The sequence below is a fragment of the Bidens hawaiensis genome, unplaced genomic scaffold (assembly GCF_021521415.1).
Source record: "Bidens hawaiensis isolate Kalapana, Puna unplaced genomic scaffold, B.hawaiensis_p1.1 tig00004599_1, whole genome shotgun sequence".
NCBI lineage: Eukaryota > Viridiplantae > Streptophyta > Magnoliopsida > Asterales > Asteraceae > Bidens > Bidens hawaiensis.
Genome location: NW_027491280.1, coordinates 183,063 through 194,332, shown reverse-complemented (window position 1 = coordinate 194,332; position 11,270 = coordinate 183,063). Strand labels below are relative to the sequence as shown.

Below are 11,270 nucleotides of genomic sequence, written 5' to 3'. Positions count from 1 at the left end.
CTAGTTATCAATTCACTAGCAATTTATCATCAAACATACAATCAAACCCCAACTCATCTTAATCATCACTTTCAAGAATTAGTGTTTTGATTAACCCATTCAATATCAAAATTAAACACATAGAATGCACAGAGAAGTTGTTAATTACCTATCTAGCACCTTAATTCCTTTGATGAAGCTTGGAAAAATACTTGTATGTGTGTGTTCTTGCTTTCGGCCGTCCAAAGGGAGAGGGAGAGGGGAGCCGATCGATTAAGGGGGAGGGGAGGGAGTTTAGGGTTTTTATTAATATTATAATATTAAGTATGTTTCACAAAGGCCCCTCTACTTTTAGTTACTCAATTTCTAGTGTAAACAATAACTCTTGTCTCTTGTGTTTAGTATTACACATAACTTATCAAGTAACATATAGATTAACACATAATTATCAAGTATTTGTTGTTTTGATATTTGTCGTTTGTTCACCAATGGTTTGAGTCGAATCGTGTGCGTTTCGGTGCAATCCCGAAAGACTACATGTGTAGTGATTGTCAAGCGTCATTTAAAACCCTAGTTTAAATGTAATGAGATGTGCGTTATAGATCAAGTGATCTTAAGTTTGAATTGACTGAGTTTGGATTAACGGAGTTAACCTGAAATTGACGAGTGTCATAAACCGTCTTACTTGTAATTTGAGAGGTCAACACTAGAGGTTACTCTAGTGTTTTGGCAAGTGAGGAATCATCAAATTGTTGATAATTTGATAGGAGAACACATATATTATCTTGATATAGTGTTGTTTTGTATTGAGTCGGAAATTATATCTTAATATAAAGTTAATTAGTTGTTAGGTAAGGACTCACTATCTTGACATAATGAGATTAAAAAGAATTGTAAAGCTAAGTACTTGGTGCGCTTGGTGAAAAAGGTTATCAATTCCTTTGAAGATCAGTGAGCTATTTCTATCAGTGCTCCCTACCAATTTAAGGAGGCGACTGGTGAAGAAAACTCTCGATCGATGGATCAAGGAGTGGAGATAGATTGAAATTAGTTAATATTCACTTAAACCTCTGTAAGTCATGTTGTGTCATCTCTAACCCTTAAACTCTTTACTTATTTGTGTTTATTTTATAGATTGTGACAAGAGTTTAACAACGTCATTAGCTCACTAAAATCAGATTATAATAAAAGAAAAACTACATCCCCGACCAACCCAAAATCTAGTTTTCTACACATGTGTTTTGGGTTGGTTAGATACAACCCACTACCTATGTGACGCTTTAAAAATCAAACCACAACACATAATCTAATAACCTGACTTTAATTTTATGTAACATGTATCATTAAATATTTGTCACACAAGGAAGGATGCCAATTACAGCATCTCCAATGCATTGGTCCATTGGAGGTTTGGTCAAGACCGAGATGATGACGATGATGATGATGATGGTAAGTAATAATAATTTTTAATGTGATTTGAGAAGGTTTGAAATTAGATGTGAAGCTGATGTGACAGGTTGTGAACGTTTAAAAAGGATACGTGTTGGAGACTTTCATTAGACAAAAACAGAAGCACATGAGCTGTTCAAAAGAATAAAATATATACCAACATACTTAAAGACTCCAGTTCATTAACTAGTTTCCCATAAGCAGCAGCGCCAGATCAAGATGGCTCCATTCTTCCATTAAAATCATTAAACATTTAACGTTTGGAATCAAAATAATTTTATTAGTTAGGTCGGTGGAAACAGTCTCACTGTAACAAAACCATTTCCATTAATAAATCTAATCAACAAGTGAATGTGAATGATCTTGATTTCCATGATTAATTTTGTTCAAGTACTGGACCGAGTCTATGATCATATTGACCAAGTTTAATAATTAGTTATTTGTGTCATTTTGAAAATTTCCCATCATAAACTTGGATAAAGTTTTGTGGAGTTAAGATGATAAGATCACTAGTAGAATATCATGGCAGGATCCACCACTTCCATGATTAATCATATTAGTTGTCTGTCCTTCATGAATCATGATCAACAATTCAACATTAAGGACCATCATCTCTCGCCTTTAACTATTGATTGGGACTACAATTTATTGATACCTAGAAGGTTTAACTATTTGATACTAAATTGTCAAATTCATACATGCGATGGATGCTGTTGTCTCGTTTCCCAAGTGTCATCACGATACAAATTTGTGGTTTTAAAACTGGAATTAAAAAATTACTGAATCAATGTGAATAGTGAAAAAGGTGATAAGACTTTCTTAAGGGAGTATGCAAACAGTTCTTGTGTAAAAATAAGATTTCATGGTATAAATAGTTTGATATATATGTGTGTTCTCACTGCTATATAAATGAGTATCACCACTAGACCTTTTCGTCAGAAATTTGCAGATAAAAGTTGTCGGTGATACTCGGTGTGGGTGATTTGGTTTCTGAAAGATTGGCAAAGGATACTGCTGATGGTTAAATTAAAGATGGGTTACCCACAGGTCATCTTTGGTACGGCCGAAACTCTTCTCCAGTGAACCAACGGCAAAAATAACCATGTTCGTCTGTTAAAACTTTCGCCAATTCCCTTTCTTATCCTATACATTACGAAAACAACCCCTTTGACATCGATTTGACAACCCGTGAATTAGAGTAAAAAAAACAGCATACGAAACATGGCAAACAGGACAATGACATGGGACACAAGTATGAACCGAGGGCCTCAAATCACGGGTTGTAAACAAAAGTTTTTAATAATCACTTTCAGAAACACATTATATTAAATCCTTTTGTCTCCCTATGTTGCCCAAAAATGGAATTGCACACAACAATTGAAATAGAAATTGAGGAACAAGATTTAATGAAACAAGAATTTGATTGACAATGATATTGTAGTTGTTGATGACGTTGACCGGCCCTCATATATCCATCAAACTGAAGGGTTAGAACGACATTCAAACATTTGTATATGATCAACACATTAAAACTTCGTAGTACGTTATCAAGTTTGATCTGTTACAAACTGGATCCTAAACTTTATATAGATACCAAATACATAATAAACATTGTTTCTAATAATTACACTACCACTACGACACATAGGCTTTTTAAATCCAGCAATGAATGGGATTAACTTCACACCCTAGCTATTAGACAACACAAAACTGCTTTGGATCCATAGATTCGCAACCATAAGGTTAATCCTCTTTGAAGTATATGAATATATATGGCCAACATTCTATGGTCCATAAGTTCCGAGGATAAAAATGTCAATGAATTTATGAAGTATATCGATTCTTAATCGGACAATATTGATTTTCGATAGGTTAAAGTTAAAATGCTATTGAGTCGATGCAATTAGACATGCACCAGTACAAGCTACAAAATCCATCATAAAGTTACAAAGAAGACAATATATCATATTAGGTGCCATATTTATTTCATTAGATATTATAACTATAGTACAAGGCCAGCAAAACCTAAACAAGTCATAACCTTAGCCACAAAAACCAGTACAATAGACTAGTCCCAAAAACAATATATCCTTAAGGATACAAAAACTTATGGCACACCATAATACTTTATACTACTATATATGTATAACCTTTTTGTTGGATGAGGAACAAGCAAAACCAATAGCTAGCTGTGAAGCATGAACCATCAAGGCTTATGTGTATCTTTATGTCTCACAGAGAACCTGTTGAGCAAAGCAAGTGCATTGCTGGTGCTTTGTGAAACAGAACTCATCTTTTTATTAATAGCATCCTTTAGTTGTCCATTCATAGAACTATCAGAGAACCCCCCAAGACAAGTGTTTTGGTTAGTAAGTGCAGAACTGACCCATGTTTGGGCATTGTTCATGTGCCAAACAAAATTCTGGCCCTTATATTGAGCCATCTTCCTGAGCTCCTGAACGGACTGTGTTAGACTAGCGACACAGCTACTCATGCTATTGACACAGTCCTTCAGGGCTCGGGACTCCCTTGGCTTTATATTTGCGGTTCCAGCCAGTTTGGAAACATATGCTGCCGCTGACTTGGCAGTGTTCAGGCTGACCGTTATGGCGGCTTTGGCTAGCTGCTGATCATTTTGTTGGATCGAACCGGCATAATTCGAGAGATAGTTGACGCAGAGAGCGGGGAACCGGGTAGTTTTGCATGAGGCTTTAACAAAGTCTAGAGGGGTAGGGTTGGTAATGGCACAAGTGGTGTATTGGAAGTTGATTAGAAGAATTAGCAAGTAAAACAGAAGTTTATCCATGGTTAAGAATTATTAAGAGAGATTTTGGAATATTAATTATATGAAAAAAAATTAAAGTGGAGTTGGATTTGGATGAAGAAAGTGAGGAGTTGAGGGGTTTATATACTTGGTAAAAAGTTGTTACTTTAAACCATTAGAAGTGTGCAATTCAATTAAAGTTTGTAGACATTAAAAAAATACATGAAGTTAAAGCAGGCGGTAGCCACATGCTATATTTTTAATATCTATCTTATGATGACAAGAAGGAAATCACCAAGAAGGAATGAGGCAAGTGTTCAGTTAATACCAGTCAACAGTGTCGTAGAACTCGTTCGGCGCTAGTCAGACAGTGGAGTAAAGACGCACTAGCGATTAATCGGATTGGCTCTCAAATATATATATATATATATATATATATATATATATATATATCGATGGGGGTATTGGATCATTTCAGAAGTTTTTTACAGCGAGAAGTGCGAGAAGTGAAAGTATAACTCCATTAATCCCTAATTTCACTCCATTTCTTATGTGTAGGTGTGTTGTGTAGGTGTGTATGTAGGTGCGTATGTACGTGTGTAGGTACGTATGTTTGTATATGTGTATGTATGTTTGTATGTGTGTAGGTACATAGGTTTTAATGTGGCTCGGTACATTTGTATGTGTATAGGTAGGTTTGAATGTGTATTAAGACATAAATACAACCAACCTACATACATGTAAGTAACATCATAAGCAAGAGAGTGAAAAATTAGGGATTAATGGAGTTACACATTCACTTCTCGCACTTCTCGCAAGATCCATCCCCGATGGATGGGTATATATATATATATAAATATATATATATATATATATATATATATATATATAAAAATATATATATAGGATCAGGATCATGAGAGAACTTTTTTGAAATTGAGAACCATGAGAACCATTTTGGACCACAAAAACCCAAAATAAAAAAAAAACACAAAAATGAAAAAAGTAAAAAAAACCAAAATTCTTATTTTAACATCCCGGTTTCATAAAAAAAACTCAGTTTAGCCAAATTATATACACATATGTATAATATATACATATATGTACATTTACATGATTTTTTTATACACATGTGTATAATTTAAGATAAATGACACTGTACATATGTTTATATTACGTAACTAAAGATTAAATAAAATTATACATATGTGTATAATACGACGGTTTTTTATTTTTTTTTAATGAAACCGGAATGAAATATTAAAACTTGGTTTTTTTACTTTTTTAATATTTTTGTTTTTTTTTGTTTTATGATTTTTTAAATATTTTTTTAAAGGTGTTTTTAGTGGTCCAAAATGATTCTCAAAGTTCTCAATTTGCAAAGGGTTCTCTCAGGATCCTTACCATATATATATATATATATATATATATATATATATATATATATATATATATATGTATATATATAGGGGATGGTTATCCTAAAAATAAGTAGTTTCCTAGGAAGACTAGAAATAAATAATTGCCATTGGATCATGTCAATCAATGGTTGAGATTTAAAATTACCAACAACCATCATAATTTCCTAGAATTACTCTTTCACCATTATAACCGACATAGTTTAATAGAATTGTTCTTTCACCATATGTTGTAATTCCACATGTCAAAATTTATTGGTTCTTACCATCATAGAAAACTCCTTATTTTTACTTGAACCTTTCTCTCTCTCTCTCTCTCTCTCTCTCTCTCTCTCTATATATATATATATATATATATATATATATATATATATATATATATATATATATATATATATATATATATATATATATATGGGTAAGGATCCTAAGAGAACCTTTTGCAAATTGAGAACTTTTAGAACCATTTTGGACCACTAAAAACACCTTTAAAAAAATATTTAAAAAAATCATAAAACAAAAAATAATAAAAATTTTAAAAAATTAAAAAAACCAAAATTCTTATATTTCATTTCCGTTTCATTAAAAAAATAAAAATAATAAAAAAAGAATGTCGTATTATACACATATGTATAATTTTATATAATCTTTAGTTACGTAATATACACATATGTACATTATCATTTATTTTAAATTATACACATGTGTAAAAAAACATGTAAATATACATATATGTATATATTATACATATGTGTATATAATTTAGCTAAACCGAGTTTTTTTATGAAACCGGAATGATAAAATAAGAATTTTGGTTTTTATACTTTTTTGATTTTTGTGTTTTTTTTATTTTATGATTTTTTTTTATTTTATGATTTTTTTTATTTTTGGGTTTTTTGTGGTCTAAAATGATTTTCATAGTTCTCAATTTCAAAAAGGCTCTCTCATGATCCTGATCATATATATATATATATACACACACTTAATTTTATATATAAAATTTTTTATTTTGATTGATATTTACCAAATATCGATTAATCGGTGAGGTATCGACTATCAAATAATTAATGATCATTTAAAATCTAAGCGCGATTTTTACAACCATGTCAGTCAACGAGCCTAACAATAAATGAAATTAGTAAAAGAAATTAAATAAAGAGCGACACTTGTTTAAACAGCTGGTTCATTGACAACTGTATAAGAAGTTTAGGTTAAGCAATAGACATTTTACTATTTTAGAATTAATTAATGATCGAAAGCAAGGGTTTGCAAACTAGTATATACCCACGGTTTATTGACTTTTCTTGAAATGAACAACCTTTTCAAGTGGGAGATATAATAGTAGTCCTAGTTCGTGCTTAAAACTTACAGGTTTAAAAGAAAGAAATAATCAAAAATAGCTAATTTAACTAAGAAAAATAATCAAATAACTTTGACTTTATAAATTCACTGATCAACAGATCTCTATCTGACATGAAACATTTCTATTTGCACAACAAATTGGACTACTTTCGAGCAACATATCGAACATAACGCAAAATCCTTGGGCGTGTGCAACAGATTCAACCGGGTGCATCATATATAATATTCATCAATGACATCACAACAAGTCCATGTAAGGCGCAACAAATTCAACACGCATTTTAAAAAGAATTGAATTTAGAATTTAAAATGTTATATACGTAGTATAAAAATAATTAATATGCAAATGTTTCTATAATATAAAAATAATTAGTATACAAAAACAAATATATTACAACTCATATTCATATTGAATTTAATTGAATTTAACAAGAATAAGAAAATGACTACGGACAAATCGACACTTATGAAATACAAGCATGACTTATAAGTTATAAGGATAACAAAAAATGTAATAATTTTGAGATTTTAAATTTACAAAATTAACCAAAATGTAAACATATTATAGACTCACCCAATTTTAGATTTATTACTCAATGATCCGTTAATATTGAGCTACGCATGTATTTATTATATCAGAAAAACGGCTTTCTAGAAATGTTTGCCTAGAAGATATATATAATAGATTAGTTTCAAAAAATGAAATTACCACCATATATAGTGCAATCTTAGGATATTGTATCTTAATTATTAAATTAAGTATTTTCTAAAGACTATTGACATTTTTTTATTATATTTTCTCTTTCTTATATATATATATATGTAACCTGCCACAACCGGACGAGCTTGAAAACACATATATCTAGTGACATATAAAAACAATTGAGCACCAAAAATTAATTTCCAAACCGTAAAAAAAAATTAGTTTCGCCCAACAATATGTGTAGGCCACGCTGGCTTTGAGCTTTCAAGCTTTGGCAACCAAGTGACCAACCAACTTCGATCCTATCTAGTTCTCATCATGAGTAGAGAACGAGCTGCCTAGCCTCCAGCTCATGATCACTAACCACACTAGGTTAAGTGATTGAAATGTTTGATATGATACACAATTACACATAGAGGGAGATGGCATAAAAACATTAAAAAAAGTAAAAGGGTGTAATTAGTTGAAAGTTGGCATTCTTTAGACTTTATAGGGCCGGGTTAATAAAGGGTCAGGCTAAGCGTACGCCCCTGTTCCATAACTCATATCCCTCATTAGCTTTGAATATAGGGAGAGGAGTCGAAGAAACATTATAGTCATGCTACTTCTGTCTTCCGGCCATATGATCGACTTCACGATACCAACAAGAGCCTTCAGATTGGATCAGATAGTGTACCTCTGATACCACTTTGTTAGATCAGATCATACAAATAAGGTTTTGATAATGATTAAAGAGGCTTGTATGATGTTAATTTTACGGACCATGTTCACAAGTTAGTGAATATGGAAGGACATAAGTTGACAAGTTAGTTTAGTTTACTAATTGTAATAAGATTATTATCGTAATGTCTTGGTCACCAAATGAGGGTTAGTTTATAAATATAAGGTTTGATAATAGGCTTTAGATGTGTGATTTATAGAGAATTATTGTGAAGAGTTTTTGAGCCATGAGTATTCTCTTACAATAATAAAGTGTTTGAACTACCCTAAACCTTAACTTGTATGTTAGGGTTTAGAGAGTTTTGATAAAGAATAAGAAAGAGAGAACATATGAGAGATTGAGTTTATTCAATAGGAAACAAGGCTTTAAATAGTCAAATAACCAATGTACATAACCGTGAAAAGCTAAACAACTTTAATAGAAACTGACGAAACAAACTTAAAACGATAAGTAGTTGAAGAATCGGTCATAACCAGGACTAAGACTTCTTATTCAAAATAAAACACGTGGCCCAATTTTTGAATTAGCCCACTAACAGTAGAGGGTTGCCTCAGATAACCTTTGAGAGGGTATGGCTACTAATGCTTTCCTTTTCTTTGTCACAAATCCAAACTCATCGCATAGCTCAAACTCGTCATCTTTAGGCAAGTTCCACTCAAAAGAATGCAGAAGTGAAGCTAATATATATGTTAACATCTTGCCACCAAGAAGGATTCCAGGACATATCCTTCTTCCTAATCCAAACGGCAAAAACTTCACATTATTTCCATTGTAATCCCATTTGCCGCTTAAAAACCTCTCGGGCTTAAACTCCATAGGGTTAGTCCAGTTGTTGGGATCCCGGTGGATTGCCCATACATTAATATACACGATTGTGTTTTTCGGGATTGTGTAGACTCCCACCTTGCAAGATTCAGCCGGGCATCTCTGGAGTAGAAGAGGAAGCGGAGGGTGTAATCTGAATGTCTCCTTGATCACTGCATCCAAATATGACAATTTGTGCAAATCGGATTCTTCAACAATATTATTCATACCAATAACCTCGGTTAACTCATCTTGAGCCTTTCTCATTACACTTGGATTATTCAACATCTCTGCCATCACCCATTCCACCATTGTTGATGTTGTGTCTGTAGCAGCAACTATGACCTCCTGTTGAGAGAATTCGAAAGATCTCAAAACTCAGTTGGTGAAGAATTAAACAGAGAAAGAGATCACAATGAAAATTTAATGCTAAAGGTAACCAACTTAGTATCAAATTAACGAAATAATGATACTGATAAAACGACTTCAAAAGTTAAATAGAAAACTGATAAATCTAATAATAATAATAATAATAATAATAATAACTATAATAAACAACAAACTACGTAAGACATGTTTTGTTAAAGTTTCTATATTTAGTTAACTTGTGTTAGACAGAACAAGTATAATTGAAAAAAATACCATCAATAGAGCCTTAATTTGGGTTAAGTTCAATGATGTTGGAGCGTCTTTCTGGTCTTTAAGCTCTAATAAGATTTGAAGAAAATCCATCCTTCCATCTTCTTCAACCACCCCATCGAGTTTGCTAGAGTTATCTTTGATTCTTTTTTCTATAAGGTTGTCAAATACAGGATCAACATATTCGAGTTGCCTCCGCATATCTCGTTGCCTTTTTTGTAGATCAAACCGCGCTAACCATGGAAGAAAATCCGAGATATTTGGTGATCCTAGTAACTCAATGATCTTAAATTCAACTTCACGGAATCCATCTCCAAACCCTTCATCAGAGTTGCTACAACCCCATAACATGCTTGTCACAACATTAAGCTCCGTGTCGAAAGCTATCTTATTAATATCAACCTTTTCCCCTATTCTAGTATAAACTTCATTCACTGTCTTTCTCACTTCATGTGTTCTAAAACTCTGAGAAGCGTTTAGATTTGTGTTGTTCATCACATGGCTCACTAAAAGCTTACGCATGTTACGCCAGTTTGTTTTATTGTCAGTCCATGCGACATCAAGCCCGCCATAAGTGAGCAATGTGGCTGTTATTGGAGTGCTCCGGTTTGCAAAGATGTGGTCCAAATCACGTGCCACCACCTTTACTAGGTCCATGGAGTTCACCACAACATGAAGCTTACTTCCGAGCTGAAGACTAAAACTGGGTCCATATTTGTGAGCCATCTCGGTAAATATTTCGTGTAAGTTGGACCCGAGAAACGGGAGGTAGCCTACAATTGGTAAGCCGTAAGGACCTGGCGGCAAGGAAGTTGCAGCCTTTGTTGTATAGAACAACAACCATTTGTACCAAAAAAAATACTAGTGCCGGAACAACAATGGTGAGAATTGTGCGAGCAAGACCGTCTCGCTCGTTGTCGACTTCCCACCACCATGACCAGTAGGTGATCATTTTGTGATAAATGTTGTATACAAGTATTTCTATCATTTTTGTTGCAAATTAATGATATGTTATATGCGGTTTGCTTGTTATATATATAGTTGCTTAAGGCCTTGAACTTTCGACTTGCTTATGGCAATAAACGTTAAATTAAGTATAATTATCTTGAAATCAAAGAAGCCTTGTCCTAAATCAAAACATGCTTTTGCCAAAAGGTCAAATTTGGTATGGATGAAGGATCATCTGCTATTAAAATATGTTGGGTATGGATTATTATAATATTATTCTCTGTCTTTTTTTTCGACAATTAGATAACTTATTAATTTATTAAATAAAAAGAGTATAACAGTAAACTATTGAGTAATTTCTTTACTTAATTCATCATTTAATTTTATGTATGTCTACTGATTATCAATTATCTTTGGGGATCTAGACATATTTGTACTTGGTTTGAGTGTTTTATATTTTATCTTGTGCTATAACGTCTTATA

At 32.5% G+C, this 11,270-nt stretch overlaps 2 pseudogenes; both read right to left on the bottom strand.

Annotated features, from left to right (window-relative positions):
* Window positions 1–2,894: 2,894 nt before the first annotated feature.
* Window positions 2,895–4,543, bottom strand: LOC143627112 (pectinesterase inhibitor 11 pseudogene; annotated as a pseudogene).
* Window positions 4,544–8,726: 4,183 nt separating this feature from the next.
* On the bottom strand, window positions 8,727–10,827 carry LOC143627110 (geraniol 8-hydroxylase-like; annotated as a pseudogene).
* Window positions 10,828–11,270: the final 443 nt, after the last annotated feature.